Source organism: Python bivittatus, unplaced genomic scaffold (assembly GCF_059951505.1).
Source record: "Python bivittatus isolate LINGU-HERP-01145 unplaced genomic scaffold, Pbiv_v1 ctg000070_np1212, whole genome shotgun sequence".
Classification (NCBI taxonomy): domain Eukaryota; kingdom Metazoa; phylum Chordata; class Lepidosauria; order Squamata; family Pythonidae; genus Python; species Python bivittatus.
Window position 1 is genome coordinate 29,768,805 of NW_028277034.1, and position 21,979 is coordinate 29,790,783.

At 39.6% G+C, this 21,979-nt stretch overlaps 1 protein-coding gene across 2 annotated transcripts in view; it reads right to left on the reverse strand.

The window, feature by feature from the left end:
- The window catches only part of JADE1 (jade family PHD finger 1), a 93,239-nt gene extending 89,472 nt beyond the window's left edge, over nucleotides 1-3,767 (reverse strand). Inside the window, exon 1 of one of the 2 annotated variants that reach the window (XM_088132854.1) lies at nucleotides 3,506-3,767. The gene's annotated coding sequence lies outside the window, so the exon portion shown is untranslated. The remainder of the gene's footprint in view (nucleotides 1-3,505) is intronic. The other variant, XM_088132855.1, reaches the window with a different exon arrangement.
- Nucleotides 3,768-21,979: the final 18,212 nt, after the last annotated feature.

A 21,979-nucleotide genomic window follows, 5' to 3' on the forward strand; every position in this document is an offset into this window, starting at 1 on the left:
AATAATTTGTTTATTCACTATCTTAAATACAGAATTTAACTTCATTAATCTATAAATCTACTTAAGAGTTATCAGATTGTCATCTCAGGTAAGTGAAAGTGAGTATCCACTTAAAATGACTATTTTTTATTATGTTGTAGATATAACTTACATCACTTCTGCAAAATTAAATACCCAGAAAAATTAGCCTGTGAATACACTCCACTGCTTTGAGGTTCCTGAGAGTGGGACAAAGATTCCAAGAAATCCTACAAATCTATTCGTCTTCAAAGCAAGGATTCTCCTCTTGGCATTGATTTAGCTGGAGGGTTCCTATTTGAGAGATGAAAGGAATTTAACTTTCAAGTTGGATCTTAGCTTCCTTTACTAGTGATGAGTATCTCGATGCAGGATGTTAGAAGACCAGTCACAGGATTCATTCTAATGCTCTCATCTTCAGCATCTGAATCCACAGGACAATAGCCAATAAAAAGCTACATCAGTCGTACACCAGGTCACCAGTTTTTCCAATTCCACACGTGAATGGCCCTGGGCAAATGACCTTTTCAATCTCATCACTCAGTGAATGCGGTAACACCCTAAAGCACCACCACCACAGGGAAGTAGATGGATAGTACAGGAAGAATATACTTCTGTCGAGAAGAAGGCCTATGAACTGAGTTTGAGGGGCAGAGGAGCGAGGAGGCTGACCAGCCAAACGCCAGCAGCATCACCGTTACTCCTCTCTGCGTTTGAAACTGATCAAGCCCCCGCGGCGCATCCTCGTCTCTCTCCTTCCGCTCCGCCCTCTCCCCCAGCTGCACCAATCCGCGCAGCCCCGGTTGCAAATCAAACTTGGTGCTCCCGGCGGAGCTTCGCTTCCCAAATCCATCTCTCCTCGCTCAAAGCTGTAGCGCAGCCCTCCTCCTTTTCGCGTGCTTCCCTCCCCCTTGATCTCCATGTTGTAACGTCTGGGGAAGGAAGGAGGGGAGGGTTCGCGGATTGAGCGGCAGGAGCCGCGAATCTCTGAGGCCCTGTTTCTGCTCCCACCCGCACCTCGCCTGTCTCTCCTCCCACTCCTCGACAGTTCTGGAAACTGTATCACCCCGTCAGAGGAAACCATCCAGCAAGCAGTTGCAAACAAATCAACGCCCTCTGGCCCCCTCTCATTACAGAGAAGCGATGGGAGGGGGGAAAGCACGTAGAATACGACCCCCTTAATAAAGGATGCTCGGAAGGGGCTAGAAATGTAAACGCTTCTGCAGCATCTTGCAAAGATCGAAGATAGGAAGTGATAAAACCAAAGGAGATGGGCAGGCAGAAAGGCTCCGGGGTGCTTTGTCTAATTTCAACAAGAGGGTTGATGCATTTTCTTCCTCCCACCCACTTCGCTCCTCCTGGAGGCGGGAGGAGCCGAGCAGGGCCCGTTAGGTGGCAAAGATGTAGCTATTTGAAAACACCATCGCCTACACCCATTTTCTTTGCCTTGATGTGAAGAGGGGAAACGTGTTTTCACATTCCCTTCAACCGAGCTTGAGTTCCGCCCGTCCTATCCACCGTTCTTTCATTTGACCTATTTTATCTCCGCTAATAAGTAACGTCGCAAATCTGGGATTTTTAGCTCAGACCAGTCCGCTCGGGTGCACCGTTTGACGTTTCTAGTACGAAGTATTGCATAACCGTCGTGGCTACCTCTGTACGATTTCCCAAGCGGAGAGAAAGGAAGAAAAACTATCCACCAGCATCCGACGTTACCTTTGAAAAGCCCCACGGTCGTGCCTCACGACTCTACTCAGAAGCAACGGGCATCTCCGCGACTATTCATTCAGAAGGATTTGAGAGCAGATTCTGAGCCTCGGGGTGGTGAGTGCCTTGAAAAGTTTGCACCCCCACTTGCAAGTGTTTGTGGCTGCACAGCAACGGTGCAGGTATTTAAGTGTCCCCCCTCCCTCGGCGTAAAATGGGAGGAGTAAAATTGCTCAGAAAGAATGGAGAAGTTCAGGTTTTTGCTGACGCCGCGCACCTGCCTGTTGACCCGCCGGCCGGCTGATCTGCCAGCCACCCAAGATTCCTTGCCTCCGAGCGCAGCCCAGCGAAGAAACCCCGCCTACTTACGGGGGCGGAGGAGCTAACGTATGTAGCAAATGAGGCTCTTCTAAAGAGGTTCGAATCCCAGGGCAACATTCCACATTCCGTCCTTTCCCCGTATTAATCATCTGCGCCAGCAGCAGCAGCAGCAGCAGCAGCAGCGTTGAGCATCGACAATCTGCTGCCACCCAGCAGAATAGCAGTTGAACAACACGCTCCGCTGCTAAATACACCACACACCCCTTGTTTTCATGATATCCATATGCTCACACTTCCTTAACACGTGCACTTTCGGGGTCTTACAACTTGCAGCCCAACAGGCGCGGGAAAAGCATTTCGGGTTTCATAGTGCGGGTACCGGACTGCTTTGCTTTCTTAAGGATCCAGGTGCCCTCTTGCCAAAAATCCCCTAAAATGCTTGTCCCCAGAAACACAATGCCTCAGCTGCATTAAGTTCACCGCCACATTAGCAAAAAATAAAATACTTCTGGGCGGCATCCGCACCACGGCTTCCAAACAAATTTAGAACCAAATCCGATTTGTTGAGGAAAGGGACATTTGTCAGTAAAAGGTGTTTATCCCCTTTCTCCCTTCGTATCCTCCTTGCCCTTGAATTAATGCAACGGATATTCCGAACATGTGGGTGACACGGCGACAGATCCTGGCTCTCTAGCCACCCCTCCCCCTGCTTTTTAAAGCTGTCTAAAAAGGACCTGTGCTCTGCCATTGCCATCTGTCTTCCAAGTTGTTAAAACGCGCTTCACTTTCCCTTTACGGCTGATCTATCATCCAGCGTGGATGCGTTTTAGGGTGGCCCGTCCTCCTCACCCACAAAGAAAACTGTGGCAAAAGTCTCTGGATGAATTACAAAATATCCCGTAAGACTGGAAGGAAGAGCCCCAACATTATTGTCATTGTTATTCTTATTATTAATCACTCTACACCCGGGTTCATTCATCTGGTTCATCTTAATAAGCTTCTGGTTTGCCAAAAGCTAAGTCTGCAGCGATAGAAAATAGAGCCAGCCCTTAACTCCCCTTCCCCTCCCCCGCCAATTCGGATGTTCTCAAACGCTCCAAAATAATCGGATTTTTTTCTTCCTCCTCTCTTGCCCCCACCCCCTTCCTCCCCAGCAATGTACAAGTTGCTTATGGGATAGCGAAGCTGCAACTCAACTGCCTCCTCTTTTTGCTCCCTATCAAGAAGCAAATCTTTTGGCGCCATATTAATGACGTACTATATTATTTCCACTAGGCAGCGACCTTCGGCATTAAATTGCTCTCTAGCTGCTTCTGGAGAACTCCAAAGCTAAGCCACCAAAAAAAAAAAAAAAAAAACCACCCACCACCACCACACATCAAATATGGCTGTGCAAGGCAGCTCCTTCTGCGGCGACGGGCGGAGAGGCGAACGTAGGAAGCTGCCTGGACGCAGTTACCTGCTGCTCTTGCCGCCGAGATGGTTGCCAGTCAGGTTGGAGTTTCTCTGCGCGAAGGGCTCCGTGCTGCCTCATGAGTTCAGACAAGCATTGGAGAATGGGAGCAGACTGTCTCTCTCTTCACACTCACACACGCGCGCGCACACACACACACACACACCGAGGGGGAGAGAGAGAGAGAGACTCTCACTCTGACTGACGTTTTTACTTGTTATGGAGGAAGGACTCTGTGAATCAAACTCATTTCTGGGTCACTGCTGCCACAGGGGGGAGCTACTTTAATCCCCTGCCAAAACTAGAGGGAGGGGGTGGAGAAGAGAGACAGAAATAGGGTGGGGAGGAGGAGGCAAGGAAAAAGAGAGCGGGAGGGAGGGACAGGGAAACCATTGCACTTGGAAACTGTCTGCTTTTAACTCTTTGCAGCCCTGCAAGCTGAAGATGTCATGCTCCATTAACACAGACGGAGGTACTCTTTCCTCTGGAGTTTTGCATCGAGGGACCTGCCTTTGGGGAAGGAAGGATAATTTATGGCGGGACGGGTGCAGGGAGAAGACAAAATTTGCACACCCCAAAATCCTCAGCTGCTTTAAAGGAAGAAAAAGGCTCTCTGGCTGACACTTAAAGAAGACCACTTTCTTTAAAAGGACATACCATTTGCCTGGCAAAAAATAAAAATGGGATATTATTTCAGACAAGTAAAGCACAAAAGTAGTAATGGAGAACCAAGAGACAAATGCAGATATGCAGTTTTCTCTTTGGGATCTACTGTGGATGCTTGAAATTGTTTAGGTAAGGGAAAGTCCATGCACCAGGGAAAGCAGTTTTGAACTAAGTGAGTGCATCCATCAACCCGCTTCCTTCCCCTCAGAGTTATTTTACTATTATTTATATGTATGCTTCCATTTATTTTTTTTTAAGTAGTGAGAGTTTTTTAAAATTATTTATTTAATTTTATCTTGGCGCTGCCAATCCAGAGCAACAATAGACCATCCATTACAGCAGTCTTGTCTGTGTGGGACATTTTGCAGGTTATCTAGGGTCCCATTTAGCTAGAGCGAGTAAAGGGGGACAAAATAATCCAGGTGCGTACCACTAGACTGAGCTCTGCCAGTAATGTGAAGAAATAGTAGAATGGAGCAATGTTAGGTAATGAAACCCCTTGCCAGTTAAAACCTGGGTCTGAACAAGCCTCATAGGAAGACACCCCTACAGTGATATGTAAAAGGCCTTTTCATGCATGTATACTGAAGATACTTTAGAGCTCACTTACACTATTTGCACAAATTCAACATATGAGGCTACCTTATAGTCAGCAGTCATGGAACCTGTCTTCGTTCTATTCATTATCTCTAGGAGATCCATATAGAAAGATTTCTCCCAAGACTGTAGCAAAGATGCATGAAACTCATTGAGTAGTCTAAATTTACATTATAACTAAGTTATGCTGCCACCGCCAAGAGTTGCCTTAACTTCCCACTATCTCAACATTTTAAAAAGTTGTAAAGATTCATTTCTTTCACCAGGTTTTAAACTATTAATTTATTTTGGTATTAATTATACAGTAATTTATGTTTTCAACTTTCTAGTTTCTGGATTCTATTCCTACCATCTGCCTTGGTAAGAAAAAGTCAAAAATTGGATGGAAGGGGAAAATTTACTGGATAGGAAAAAGTAAAAACTCCAGCTGCTAGCAGTTGTTAACTAGATGTTTCAGGAGGCTCATACGCAGGGAATAAAGACAATAGTTCTCTCCCTCTATTGCTGCTCCCTCCAAAACAGGATCTTTCTGGATACCTGTTCTGTCTCAGTATTATAAAAATAGTTTTGTTTCCTGTCTTATATTCAGACCTGAGCTATTTTTGCATTATACAATTTTCCTGGTTGATTGCCTTCAGAACTGCAGTGTAGCATCCACACAATCTTATGTTTCACTGTAAACAAATTCATCATTTGCCATCTATACTGGTTAGCAAATCATAACAGAATGTGCTAGAATTTTTACATGCTTATCCTGCCAATCTCAACTTCACTTCCATCCCATTCCTTCCATGTATACTTTGAGCATGCACACAGGAATTTTGTACATCGGAATACATATTCTTAAAAAAAAAAATTCCAGAATTTCAATGTTGAATCTCCCTACCATCGTATCAGTATTCTTGAGTTTTGTAACAAAGAAAAAAACTATGTTACTTTGCAACAAAGCACTTCATTACAGTATGCATTTAGTTAGTTATGACAAATTCACATGTCCCTAGACAGCAATGGCTTGGACATTATCTGCCAGAAGGCACACTATTCTTTTACATATCTCTTTGGTGCCCTCAGAATCAGATTACCCTCTTCAGTACTATTAGACGAGAAAATGGCCTTTCTGTTCTCAAAGATAAAAAGAAAAGGAAGCTGAAGCCAGAGTATTTTAAAATTCCACAATTCTAAAGTTTATATTTTTATAAAAAGTTGTGCATATAGATGTAAAAGATATTTTCACGATGTTTATTTTGAACATACATGAGTTAAATGAGTGAGGAGAGGAAGGGCAATTGCTAGCACCAAGGCTATCTTTGCAAATTTGCAAGAATGAAACATAAAATATCTACATAATCAAAAATGTGTACTTCTGCTTTAATTATGACTCTCTGAATAGTTACCATTGTTTAAACAAAAACAAATAAAAGGGAGATAAAATATGGGCTGATGACTGAAAATGATATAATTGTCAGGATGCCCATAAAGTTACTGTGATGTACCAAGCATATGCATAATAAAAGATGATATATTCATCTGGATGGCTATGAAGTTACCATAATGAACTGAGCATAGTGCACATTAAAAGGACCATTTGAAATAGTCTTGGCCTTTTTATATCTCAATTAACAGCTGAATCTTTCATACCATGGAAGTAAGAGTTATTGTCTCAGATCAAGCACCTGTTTAAAAGCACAGGAATAGTTTGGTCAAAAAGTTGGCACCCTATTCATGAGACATTTGCATTGCGTTGCTACCATCTGTCAACACCCAGTACCAAGACACTTGCAGCCAACCAGAATTTCTTTACACCAATATTTCCAGCACTCCAAAATATGGAATGTAAATGAAGAACTGGCAGGACTAAGATATGTTTCCTTCATCAATGAATTTACATTTTTCCCCTGGGCAAAGCAGGCATGTGTCTTTTGCACAGCATCTCTTGCCAATTTAAGGAAGAATGTTGCTCTAGATTTGACGTAATCTAAACATGAAAAATAAGCTTGCCTGTAGGGGAAAGTGTGTGTGCCTGTGTGTGTGTATTCATATTCCAGCACTGATAATATACCCTAATTATAGGGTAATGCATCCCTTCTGGCAACACTTATACCCTTTCTGCCAAATATGTCACACCTTATTCAACACAGTGATGCCAGAAGGACTCCATTAAGGAAGAAAGTTAGAAACAGTTTAAACCCCATAGGCATACATGTACCTGTGCAGTCTCTACCAAAAAATTTAAAAAAGGAAATACTGGGTGGTGTTTGCCTTATATTTAGGTTGTATGATTCAATAGGAGATGATCAGTTTCTTAAAAAATATTAAGAAAATACTAAATTTCTTTCCTGATTTGGAGATACTTAACATGGCACAAATATTTTTAGCATAATAGTGGACATTGCCTGCATGTGAGTATTGTCCATGAATAAAAAGTACATATGGCTAAATATAGAAGTTTGTAGACACATTAAAAAAAAATAGGGAAGAAAAACTATCTGCAATGATAGTTGAACAGATTCAGTGGGTATGGGATGCTAACCACCTATTATGGAGAGGAAAGTGAGCAGGAAAAATAATGGAAAAGGACAAGCTATCCCTTCAGTCCAGTAAATGCAGATTCTATGATGAGTGGTTGTCAAAGAATGGGTAGATACCTGTTCTAGATGTACTGAGGGCCATCACATCTGAGCTGCAACAATCTCGACAATCATTAGATGACAGCAAAGAGATACAGAAAACAATTTGCTGCCCCTATTGGTTATCCAGATTTTTGCAACCCAGATATAGTCACCCCAGTTATATTCCCTCAGAAGGAGTAGCCATATAGGTATCTTTGATCCAGCTTTGTGACTAGAATTTCAGATGGGCACAGAGGCATAGAATGCCCAACTTTGGTGCTATACTAGTTCTGGACAGAGATAGTAATCCATACTACTGTAATCTCTTATTTGGATTTTGGTAATAAACCTGGGGTGCCCTTGGAAACTCATTGTAGATATATGCTAAAAAAGAGAAAAATGAACTTGTGATTTATGGGTTTGAAGATTAGAAAGTGTAGCTTATGGAAATAAGGACATTATTATGTAACTTTAGACAGTTTCCTTTTAAAAAAAAGGAAACTCACTGTAGGTATGCTTTTGCCAACTGCTGTCACAAACAGTTGTAAGGGGACACATATCACTGTTTCTGTAGGTAGCTATTCATTTCTGAGACAAATTTAAGGTACTGATGGAGCCATAAAGCCTTAAACAATTCAGAACCTAGGTGTCTCAAGAAAGGCCTCTCCTTGAATTAACCTGCACGTGCACTTAAATCTGGGAAAAAACTAACTTCTTCCAAAGTTACATGAAATTAAATGGCAGCACTCCAAATGGGGACAATCCTCACCAACTAGAATGGCTGGTGACAATTCTATTGAAATCTAAATTCTGGCTACATTACATCTGTTTTATCACTTGCTAATGGCAAATGGTCCCCCTAAGTCCTGCTGTGCTGCCTCATTGTGGCAGGAATGAGCGAAGAACACCAGAAGTGTATGCCAATATTCCCAACAGGTCACCCAAAGTATGAAAGTCATCCCAGTTGCCAACTAAAGCAAGCAAGCACCTATCTTGGACAGCAGTGATATAGGAAGATGATGGAGGAGGAGGATCATGTGGGAGAAGGTAATGGTAAACCACTCCTGTTTTTTTACCAAGAAAACTAAAGGATAGAGAAGACAAAGTGATTGACAATACAGTGATGAGCTTCCTAGATTGGCGGCACTCAACATGCTGCTACAGAAGAGCTGACGATATTTTGAGTACTAATGGTATTTATGATGTGGCTAGATTAAAGCCAACCAATTTCCACAATATGATCTTGAGCATATACCTACCATATTCAAACAGAACATCAATAATTGCTTTGAAGCCCGGAACCTTATTGATCAAAAACCGTAGAAACTGTGGAATGAAATTAAAATTGTAAAGGATAAATATGAAAAAACTGCCAAAGATTATGGAACAGAAGAAAGCAAACTGGATGTCAGACTAAATGGTGGAAATTGCCAAGTAGAAAAGAGAAGCCAAAGCCAAGAAAGACAAAAACTCAGGAACAAATTTAACAAAGAGTTTCAGATGGAAATGGATGGATAGTAACTGATTCAAAGAAGATCAAAGAAAAATGGAAGGAGTATATTTAAATACTGTACAGTAGAGATGTAAACATCTAAGATACCTTAGGAGATACTCCCTTCTTACCGGGAAAAAAAAAAAACCCTCTAGTACTAGAAGATGAAGTTAGTTCAGCATTCCAGTCATTAACAAGTTGGAAGGCTAGAGGAATATCTATAGAAATATAGCAGGCAGCAGAAGAAGTATCAGTAAAAGTTCTAGCCAACCTATGCAAGCAGATCTGGAGAATAACACAGTGGCCAACAAATGGAAAGAGACTGGAACATTCCAATACTAAAAAAAAAAAGGAGGCTTAACAGAGTGTGCAAGCTATAATTTAATATCTTTAGTTTCTCATGCTAGCAAAATAATGCTTAGGATCATCCAATGCAGATTAGAGCCTTACATGGAAAAAGAGATGTAAAATGTTCAAGCTACCTTTAGACAAGATGAAGGAACATGAAACATTATTTCTTATGCACGCTAAATAATTGAGAAAGCCAAAGAATACCCAGAAGAAGTCAATATGTGCTTCATTGATTATAGCCTTCAATTGTGTCATCACATCAAGCTGTGGAATGTGCTCAGACAAATGGGAATCCCGGAACATCTCATTGTCCTCATTAGAAACCTGTATATAGGTCGGAAGCCACAGTACAGATAGAACATTGCAAAAGAGGCTGGTTCCAGGTTGGCAAAGGAGTGAGACAAAGCTGTATACTGTCCGTATACTCAATTTATATGCTGAATGTATATTAAGGGAAGCTGGATTGGAAGAAGATGAACACTGTTTTAAAACTGGAGGAAGAAACATCAATAATCTCTGCTATGATGATGACACTACTCTTATAGCTGAAAATGCAAAGAATCTGTAAGCTCTAGTTATAAAAGTCAAAGAGCACAATGAAAAAATGGGACTAAAGTTAAATATAAAAAAGACCAAACTGATTACAACAAATTCAACAACCTGCCTTAGAACTGACAGTGTATATACCAAAGTGGTAGATAGCTTCTGCCTTTTAGGATCAACCGTTGTCAGCCTTTAAGGTAGACCAGACTATGAAACAGATACCACATGGGCTTAAAGCTACTTTTATTAGAACACCTATAGTAACAGAATCTTGCAACTCTGAATGTGCTTCCCCTCTTCCCTCTTTTATCTTCATATCAATTGGAGGTGGGGGAGAGCTGTCTGAGGCGTATTCATAAATCTCATTCCTGGTATGGGTTGAAACCATGTTTATTTCATCATTAACTTGGTAACGGATCTGTCCTCTGTTCATCAAGGGCATCCTCTGTACTCTGTACAACCATCAACAGTAAAGGAACAAGCAGTCAAAATACATGCCACATGGTATCTGTGCTCACATGCCATAGTCATGAAAGCCTTGGAAAGGATATTCAGATGTATCAATGTGTCTATAATGATAGTGCAAGCAGTGGTATTCCCTGGGACACTATGGGAGTGAAAATTGGACCTTGAAAAGGCAGGATAGAAAGAGTATTTACGCTTTTGAACTCCAGTATTGGAGGAGCCTCCTGTGAATACCATGGACAGTGAAGAAAACAAATAGATCATCAAACAATCCAGAGTTCTCACTTGAGGTACAAATGACCAAGTTTAAATTATCCTACTTTGGACACATTATGCAAAGACCTAGCCTTCTGGAGAAGGCTCTAATGCTGGGAAAAGTGGAAGGAATGAGAAGAAGAGGACAACCAGAAGCAAGATGGATGGACTCAGTTACAGGAGACATGGGCACACTGTTGAAAGACCTGAAAGACCAGGTTAAGGGTAGAACTTCATGGAAAAGAATTATCTATGTGGTTGCTAAGAGTCAACACCAACTTGGTGAGGCAGAATCAATCAATCAATGGCAAATGTAAAGTACAGTGGTACCTCTAGTTACGAACGCCCCTACTTACGAATTTTTCGAGATACGACCAGCTCCAGCCCCAAAAATTTACCTCGACTTGCGAACTTGCCTCGACTTACGAACCGGATCCGCGGCCATTTTCCGCCTGTTCCACGTGGTCCGCAGCCATTTTCCGCCCGTGCCACGTGGTCCGCGGCCATTTTCCGCCCGTTCCACGTGGTCCCCGGCCATTTTTCCGCCTGTGCCATGTGGTCCGCGGCCATTTTCCGCCTGTTCCACGTGGTCCGCAGCCATTTTCCGCCCGTGCCACGTGGTCCGTGGCCATTTTCCGCCCGTTCCATGTGGTCCCCGGCCATTTTTCCGCCTGTGCCATGTGGTCCGCAGCCATTTTCCGCCCATTCCACGTGGTCCGTGGCCATTTTTCCGGCCGTTCCACGTGGTCCACGGCCATTTTCCGCCCTTTCCACTTGGTCCGCGGCCATTTTTCCGCCCGTTCCACATGGTCCGCGGCCGTTTTTCTGCCCTGCCGCGTGGTCCGCGGCCATTTTCCGCCCCTGACACGTGGTCCGCGGCCATTTTTCCGCTCCTGACGCATGGTCCGTGGACGCCGGAATGGATTAACGGTAATTGCATTGAATCTTATGGGAAACTTTGCCTCTTGTTGCGACCAATTCGAGTTGCAACCAGAGTCACGGAACGGATTAAATTCGTAACTCGAGGTTCCACTGTATAGCCTCTATAGTCTCTTTTTTTACACTTTTTTGTTTAGACCACTCTATTGTTTGCATTAATGAATAATGCTAAACCAAAATTTTGAATCTTATTCAGCAAACCATAATGCCCTGCTCTGCTAAGGCAAAAGCAAACGTATCAGATTATGATTTAACCCTACCTTAAATGTTCAACAGCAGTTATGTTTTCTTTATTTGTGATAGAATGGTTATGCAACGGAAGCATATAATTTCTTACATTATGATCTTAAAGAGAATTTTTATAAAATGGTGTATCGTTGGTACATGACGCCAGAGAAATTATCCAGGATGTATAAAGGCATTTCAAATGTATATTGAAAATGTGAACAACAAGAAAGGACATTTTATCATGCTTGGTGGACATGTAAAAAATTTTTTAAAAATTGGATTCAGATCCAAAATCCTCTGTATCAATACATAGATTGATACAGAGGATTTTGAAGATGAATATTCAATTGAAGGCATAACCTGGCCTTATAGGATTGATGGATGAACAGTTAGAAAAAAGCCATGGAAGATTATTTCCATATATGATTACTGTGGCAAAATTACTGTATGTACAAATATGGAAAGATTTGACATTACCCACCATAGAGGAATGGTTGGTGAAATTGACAGAACTTGCTGAGATGGACAAGCTTATTAGAGAAACAAGGATATTTACATTTATTGGTGATTGGAAATCCCTTATGGAATTTTTGCATAAAAATAAAAAAAAATGAACTTGTGATTTATGGTTTTGATAATTAGACCGGATATATTATAGAAAGAAGAGAATCATGATGTAACTTTAAAGAGAGAGGTTAAAATATAATTGGACTTATAACTGCGGTGAATAATATTGGAAGTTAGTTCTTTATATCGTTATATCTTTCTCTTTTTTTCTGTTATTGCACTTTTAGCTTTTTCTGTTATTTCTCTCTTTTTTGTTTTCTCTGTTCTATTTTAGTTCTTATTATTGCTGTTAAAACTTTCAATAAAAATTATATATAAAACCTTTCAGGCTGTAGTCTAAATATTCTGTATATGAGAGCTAGATTGGGCAGAGTCAGAAGAAAAGGGCCCAAGAGCAGACTGATCTGTACAATGACAATGTACAAGTGTCAACTTCTCCATCTGTCAAAAACAAGTTGGTTCTCAGCCCATTAGGATGTATAGACAGGATGAAGAGGTGTAAGGTTTGAACTTTGGTTTTGCTATATCTATGCCTTAAGTCTTACCACTTGATATTGCTGGTTTCTTAGTTCTAAGAGATAAAAATAATCTTACCAGGAGTTGTTTCCTTGAATATTTGCCTATGAGCTCTTTAGTTCTCATACTGGTCATGAAGAAGCCTCACAGTGTAACAAAAGCAGCTATCTATCAATATAGATGACTTAAAGAGTAGTTTAATAATTGAATCCTTGGAGGAATGAATAGCAAGTCTGAAGCCTCTCCACATGAGTATGTACTAGTTTAACCAGGATATGGAGGGCCATCTGAATGGGATGCAGGTCAAAAAAGTCAGGATGGTGATTTCAATAGAATATATGTAGTTCAGGGTTGAACTGTGGAGCCCTTGGTGCACTCTGAGCTTGGTTGTTTGCTTACAGACATTTCATTACCCAACTAGGTAATGTCATCAGTGCTGTTGATGTTACCTAACTGGGTAATAAAGCATCTGCAAGCAAACATCAAGTTCAGAGGACTCCACAGGTTGGTGATTGTAACTGTATGATCAAAGCCCTGTTCTTTTTGCCCATGTTTCAATGTCACTGCCACTGACATCTCTGATGGACAGGGAAATGGAGTTGAGAGGCAATAATAAACTTAACATGCACATGTCTGAGAGCAGTAACATATGTCTCATTCTTTCCTTTTATGATTACATATCAATTATAGATTAACTCATAGATGTCCTGTAGAAACCAGTATTATATCACACCCATTTTGACATCATCATGCAAATGACACATTATATCATTTGTGTCAGATGTCATGATTCAAATGATGTCCATAATTTGTGCCATTTAGGAAACGATGTCATGATCCAGGTGATATCACTCCTGCCTTTCCCTGCGGTTGCCTAGTCATGATTCAGTTGTCACCATTCCAACAGAAGGGACTTTTTAGCTTTATGAATAAGAATAACCCAGCTTTCATATATCAAACATAGACCATGGTCAACAATCAGCTATGATTGCCTATACCATCGTTCACATGCCATGAATCCCTTTTTTAAAAAAAAAAAATTAAGCATTGCTTTTCTGTTTGAATCTCTATACTCTGAACTGGTAGACTTTTTTTAAATGAACATGAACAAGTACAGCAGCAACTGTGGATTCTTCCATATCAACAACATATATCGTCTCTTGATAGCTGCCCTGTATTATTACCACTCTTCATTTTCTTGTACTTCTTGTATAACTCTTTTATACTCCTTTGCAAGAGTGAAAGAGTCCAAAGATTAAGGAATCCAAAAACAGCTATTATTATGCACAGAATTGGTTTTAATTCTGATCTTTTTAGCCTGCCTTTGTAAATATCATATGGTGTTGTCATTCAGCAATAGCAGGTATCAAATTAAAGCAATGCAAAAATATTACAGAAGAAACCCTTCTTTTGATCTATAACCTTACACTGGCAATAAAATATTAATGTGAATTGCTAATGTTTGTACATTACGACCAGCAATTTACACTAAATCATATACTATAGGGATTATTTCATTATTAATCAGAGTTCATAGTTTTTGTGAAGATATTGACATGTTCCCTGTAATAACTGCACAAGTATCCCTTTGATACAGTCCCTTGACATTTTTAACCCATGTGGATGTTGCCAAGGTCATTGTTTCCTCTAAAGCATAATGATGTGCTAGTTCTGTTTATCTAACTTCAAACTACCTGCCGGTGTTCAGATTATTATATACAATGACTACAGGCAACAATATTCTTAGAAGAGCAATGCTGACTTCCAATATGAATGAGGCTTGAATTGGCAAAGCAGAGTGATGCTGTCAGCCAAGTCAATGGTAAAGGGCCATTGTTTCCAAGGCTGCCATCCTTTCATTTCCTCTTCTTCATTGTTCTACTCTCCAACATGTGTTTTTACATCAAGTGAAAATAACCTATCCTATTATGTAACAGGAAGACACAATGGAACATTTTGTGGTTTGCTTCTAAAGTTAAGCCAATGTATTTGTTAATGGCCAATTCTCTGTATCCATGTATTTCATGAACAAAGAATGACAGAATTCCTATCTGTCATACTAACTGGAATCTCTGACTTAGGGCACATAGGCAAGTGGAGAATTTTTGGCTTGAACTGCATTCCCAGAAGCTGGAGAGAGAGAGAGAGCGCGCTCGAGAGTGCACACACACCAGTCTTCCTATTGGCTACTATATCTGTCTTAGATAGGAAATGAGCAAGCATGGTAGAAGCTGTTCTCTTCAAAACATATTGGTTTAGATCTGGAAATCTGAAAGGAATAAAGTCTCTTCATGCATATTGTTCTTGCCTCTTTAGTAAATCTTGTTTCATATTTTGAAGAGTGTGGTCTACATGCTGATTAATACACATTTAAGCAAGTATTAATTTGGTTTTTCTTGGTTAAACTGCCAGCAGGACTTGAGGGGGGGGGGTCAACAACTATTAAGCTTGTCAGAGATAAATGCCAGTGGTACATTTTCAGGATTTTCTCCCCATTAAAGATATCATCAGGATAGAAAATACTACTAGAAAATTGTGTTGTACTTAAGTCATCTTTCCACTGTCTTTATATTATCTGAAAGTACATAGTACGTGGAGGTAATTTTGAGATTTATTAGGGACAAGGGGAGTAACAAGGGACTCAGTGTTGCCAGGCATCTCTCTCTCTTGTAAAATTATGCCTTGTCATTTCACTTCAGCAATAAGCATAAGAATTTAAACCCTGTATAATGGGACGGTCTGCAAGAGACATATTGGTTGTAAAAGAAAAGAGATCTATCCATTAGACAGCATCTTAATTTCAGTTGCATTTCTGCCCTGTTTGGGGCTATCAACAAAGAAGAAATCATATAACTTAAATTAAAAAACCAATTAAACCTATAAAGAGTTACCTATGATAAAAATTAAAAAGAACATTTGTGTTTATATGATGTACAATAATTATTTCTATATGAAAACGATGACAGGAATACCTTCTAACACTACCACATAGTGTTAGAAAGTGTTAAATTTAAATAGTTTCTGTTGCTATCATGTTGTTGTAATTTCCATTTGTTTAGTGTGGAGTATGTTTTCAGCTGAAAAAATGAACTTTAATCCTTTGAATTATTTACTCAACAAAAGGTTATTATTTATATAGAAAAATATAGGAATCACTTAAACCCCCTCATATATTAAAATAAAAAAATGAAGAAATTGTATGCTTCTGTTGCATAACGCTTTTATCACAGATAAAGAAAACATAACTGCTGTTGAACATTTAAGGTAGGGTTAAATTATAATCTGATTTGTTTGCTTTTGCCTTAGCAGAGCACGGCATTATGGCTTGTTGAATAAGATTCAAAATTTTGGTTTAGCATTATTCATTAATGCAATCTACAGTTAGAGCGGTGTATAATATTAGTTTGAGGTAGACAGCACAAACTATTTCATAGCCTTGTGGTCAGTCTGATTTCCTATCTCATGGGGAGACACCTTATGCAAGTACATCTCTGAGATTCTTTTCACGGCCAGTGAATGGGAGATAAAGGGGAGGCTCTCCTGTACTTTCTTCAGTGAATGAGTAAGTTGAGGTTGAACAAAATAAAGAAGCACTGAACAGAATGGGGATGTCTTTTCATGCACGTAGGTGACTGTTACACCCCATGGAAGCTTTGTTTTCCTTATTGGTACTACATTTTTATTCTGTCATTAAAAATATTTGCTGACATTAAAATATGCCAAATATAATCATGTGCCTATAATTGAATGTTAATTCATCATAATTTTGCAGCTATTCCTAAGAGTAAACCGTATCACAGGAAGATCTGTTTGAACAAGGCTGAATAACAGACTTCTGCGTGAGTGCCTATGTTTATTTATTTATTTAAGAAATGTATACAGTCCCTATCTTTAGCAAAGAATTCTGGGCAGCTCAAAATACAGAATAATAAAAACAACATAAGTGCAGCTATAAACAACTATATTAAATGCAAAATATAAAAGCCAAACCACCTCATGTATCCTAAATCACAGGCACACCTATATTGGGCTTTGCTAATAACCTGGCCCTAATACCAACGGGAAAAACCAGGTTTTTACTGCCTTCTGGGAAGTCAACAGGGTCGGGTCTGTCTAGATTTCTGAGAGGAGGCTGTTCCAGAGGGCAAGCCCAATAACAGAGAAGGCATACCTCTGAGTCCCACAAGATGGCACTGTTCACTGGGGGTCCTACAGCATGTCCAACCTGCCAGATCTGGTGAACTGCAGAAGCATCCGGAGACAGGCGGTCCCATAACTAACCTGGCCCTGTGCCATGTATGGGTTGAATTGCACTTAAAAGCCTACTGGGAGCCACTGGAGCTCATACCACAGAGATGCTACATGGACAAACCTTGGTGCATCCAATACTGTGTGTACCACTCATTCTGGATTAGTTGAAGCTTCTGAATGCTTTTCAAGGGCAGTCCCATGTAGAGGGTGTTGCATTAATTCAGAGAAGTTACTAAAGCATGAGAGACTGTGAGCAGAGCCTTCTGATTCAGGAATGGGAGTATAAGATGGATCTGTGCAAAGGCCCTCCTAGCTACAGCTGCACCTGCTCCTTGAGCAGGAGTCATGGGTCCAGGAGGACACCCACAATTTGAACCAATTCTGTCTACCCCATTTAGAGTTATAGATGTTAACAGCTCCAGAACCAGGGAGCCCAAAACTCAGAGATACTTAGTCTTGTGAGGGTTGAACTGCAAGCTGTTCATCCCCACCCAGACCCTCATGACTTCCAGACACTGAATAAGCACTTCTACTTTGCTGCTGCACTATGTGCACTTATATGATGTATGGAAAAGTAAAGAATCTTGATGAGCATTTATTTAGGTGATCTTCAGCAATCAAAAAGTAGTGATAAGGAGCAAGATCACTGGGAGTGGAATTCCCTCCCACTGCTCCTGAGATAAAAATACACAGAAGTGTATATTATTGTGTGGCCTACTATTTGTGACTCAATTACATTTGTATTTTTAAAAATCTTTTTATTTTCATATGCACTGGGATTTGGGGATTATTATTTTATATGGTGACATTGTTAGCTTTTGGGAATGGGTGGCATACAAGCAAAGTGAATAAATAAATAATGGTTGGAAATATTGCCTGCTCCTGCTTTATTCAGTATTTCTTCCCCGCCAGCATACAGGAAGGCAATTTGTGCCATGAAGAGGATGTTGATGATATTTTCTATTTGAACCCTGTTCATAAAAATATCACAGGACAGGTAACAACATTAAAATGAACAAAATAATCAGTAACCTCAACAAAACAAAACAAAAAAGTGTAAAAAAAAAGGGACTATAAAGATTGTCTTTTACATTTGCCATTGATTGATTATGTGCCATCAAGTTGGTGTTGACTCTTAGCAACCACATAGATAATTCTTTTCCATGAAGTTCTACCCTTAACCTGGTCTTTCAAGTCTTTCAGCAGTGCACCCATCTCTCCTGTAACGAGTCCATCCATCTTGCTGCTGGTTGTCCTCTTCTTCTCTTTCCTTCCACTTTTCCCAGCTAGGTCTTTGCATAATGTGTCCGAAGTAGGATAATTTGAGCCTGATCATTTGTGCCTCAAGTGAGAACTCTAGGTTATTTGATGATCAATTTGTTTTCTTCACTGTCCCTGGTATTCACAGGAGGCTCCTCCAATACTGGAGTTCAAAAGCGTAAATACTCTTTCTATCCTGCCTTTTCAAGGTCCAATATTCACTCCCATAGAGTGTCCCAGGGAATACCATTGCTTGCACTGTCATTATAGACACATTGATACATCTGAATATCCTTTCCAAGTCTTTCATAACTTTGGTATTTGACCACAGAGACCATGTATCCATCCAGGATAGTCATAGACCATACTAAATAGGGAGGCCTATACAGACCTCTTCATTCACCTACAGCAACAGTGGTCTTCCAAGCTTTGATTATCTTGACAACTCCTTTTGGAGAATAATCTTGGTAGCAAGTCCTGTCTCTGAAATGTACATATCAGCCCTGTATGCATAATAGGGGATGACACTGAAGTAATAATGAAAACAGGAGCACGGACAAATGCATAGACATTAATGTTTATTTCCTCTACCACTAAAACTGTGCTACTGCCCAGTAACAAAATATGTCAGTTGAAAGAGGTAGTAATGAAAACACATCAGTCTGCAGCAATACCAGTAGTCAAAAGAAAACTTGGAAATAGAAGGAAGACCTGAAATAGTTAATCTAGCAATAGTAAAAGAATAAAGAATTCTTCCTCAATGTGGTGCTCTCCAAATGTGTTGGAACTGCAGTTCCCATGACTCTCAGATAGCATGTTCAAGCTGGCTAGGAATTCTGGGAGTTGTGGTCCCAATATTTCTGGAAAGTACCAGGTCAGGAATGGATGGATCAAAGCATCCAGTTAAGAGCCATGCCACATATCTAACATACAACAAGTCATCTAACTTGCTATCTGTAGCAGTCGAATGTGAATATAAGATGGAATCCAATACTATTTTGGCAAACAAGATTATTAGCAAAAGTCTGGAAATTTTGAATTAAAAAAACTACTTCTAGAGTAGATTGCATTGTCTAACCACAAAGCAGCATCTTTCTTTTTTTAAACTACTAAGAAACAGGGGGGAAAAAAACCCCAAATGTTGATTCACAGAAGGTCATAACATGTAATCTTGATACAATTCATAGTGTGGATGATTCATTGTGTATCACTGAGATTCAAGAGGGAAAATATTTTTTTCCAAGACAAAATTATTCACAGTTTAACTTTGCTATATTTTCTGAGCAAAGAGACTGGAAAGCAGGCTGGGGAGTAGAGAGGTGTTATGCAAACTTAAAATATATCTGATAAGAGGAGATCCTTATTCAAAGGTGCTTTCAGATTTTATAGTTAAATTAGTTTTCTTCAAACATAAAATTTTATGAAAAATACCCTTCCCGTATTTTAAGTAGCTGGACTTCATGCCTTATGATAAACTACTTTGGGATGTGATGGTGGCATTTACCTTAAAGAGGACTGTATAAATTCATGGAGAATAGATCTGTCAATGGATGGAGGACACATTGGCTATATGCTGCCTCTAGGAACTGGGATATTATGTTTTTCGATGTATACCAGTTGCTGGAGTGCAACAGCACATGCCCTTATGTTCTGTTTGATACCTAGAAACTTATGCAAGAAACAGAATGTTGTCCTAAATAGGTCTTGTTATTATCAAATAAAGTCTATAAAAAACTATGCTAACAAGACACTTAAGTGTGATTACTCTCTGACTAAGAGAGAAGTTTAAATGACATATTAAATCACTCTAATTGGTTAAAGTGAACATGTACACTCCCTTCTTAATTCCTATTCCAAAGAATCATAAACATAGTTCATGAATCTAAGTGAACCCTAACCACACAAAAAGAGAATTGGCACAATGTATTAAACTATTCTGGCTTTTAATATGAATGCAAGGACAGTATCTTCTTAGTTCCATTCTTTATGGATCCTTAACTATGGTTGATAGATTTTCAGAGGCTAAGAATGTCATCCAGACTCAAAGCAGACACCATTTTCAATTAGCACTAACCAGAGGAAAAAACCAGCTAATAACCATGATTTCAAATCCTGATCAGTACTAAGTAATATGACTTACTCCTGGATGAGTTTATGTAAGATAACAACTTCAGTCCATATTCAGGCTTCACTGTTGTCCAACAATTTGATGTGCTGTTGGATTCCACCTGCCAAGCTTAAATGTACATTTGACATAAATCTGCAAGGTCAGCATTATGTAGCTTACATAACAACATGTTGTCTATGGCTTGTCTGATTAGATGAACAGTTAGCAAACCATGTGAGTTCATGGAATGATTAAGAGAGCCTCAGACAACCCACAATGTTGTTGTAAAGGAAGGCCATACTCCCTCATCTAATGTGACTTGGATAAAAGAAAGCCAGTGTAGCAAAAAACAGCCCCATGCTACATGACATAAGAAGCTGCTTCATGAAATGCACATACCCACTTCTAACAGGGAAGCTTGCTCTTGTTTCTGAGCACTCCTTCAGCAGTCCCAATAGCCAAAGGAGACTTCTCTGTACACTCATATATGCCTCTACTGGTCCTTCCTGTCAGCTAAAAGGACCCCCCGAAGAGGCTTCTGTGTGGGGGTCTTTTGTTGGTATTAGAACTGAAAGAAAGTCTCAGAATGAGGCCAAGTTTTAGAAACAGGTATCCTTAGAAACTGCTTTGCAAAATAGCTTCTAAAGTTCTGAAAATGTCTAAAAGATGCTGAAACAGAAAGAGCTATAACAGGGATACCATATCTGGCCTGCAAAAATCTGGGCACTCTCTATGTAGCAGTAAAGAAGTAGTGGGCTCTTTTAATCTCTTTTCTATCTTGTGGTTGTCTGGATATTTTGAGCCCAGATGTGGCACCCCTAGCTATATGAATCAAAATGTAATCTACACTGAACTAACTATAAAATCAGATAAAATCAGATTCTGCAGAAGTCACTATATCATCAGGTATAGAGTAAAACTAAGCAACATACCTTACTATCAGGGAATTAATGCTAATATAAACTAATCAAGACATATGGTTTCCAAAAAAAACAAGATACCAAATCAGATTAAGAAATCATTAACATCAAGATCTTAATCTTTTCACCAAACTTTATGCACAATAGTCACAATTACATAGAATTGATCCAGTATAATTATGTAGCCCATAGACATTTTCATTGTTTCTAATAAAAATGTTCTTGGATTAAATGCATCCATTAAAATATGAAATAGAAAAGGTTGCAAATACAATGAGCGAAAATGACAAACTCTACTTGACTCAAACCTGGCTTAATTCCATTCTTATTTATTTTCTTTAAGGAGGAGGTAGGGAGAAATGTACTTCTATAAGCATTTTACTTAATTATATTATTGAGGAAAATTAATACAATATTACAACAAAAGTTTATTCTCTTATTATACTCAGAATAAACACTGTGGAATTTAATTCTGGGTAGATTTTATCTTTTCTCAACTTGTAGTACTCCTAAAGTCTATTAAATACAGTAGTACTGCCTTCAGTAATCTGGTGATTCCACATGCTTTGGACCTCAGTTCTGATCATCTATATCAGTAGGATTAAACTAGTGGGAATAGTGGTAATTCACCAGGGAATCACCAAGATGGTAGCCAATGTTTTTCTGTGCTTTTATTGTGTTTGGTTTCTGATTTCAGTTGGAAGAGAAAAAATT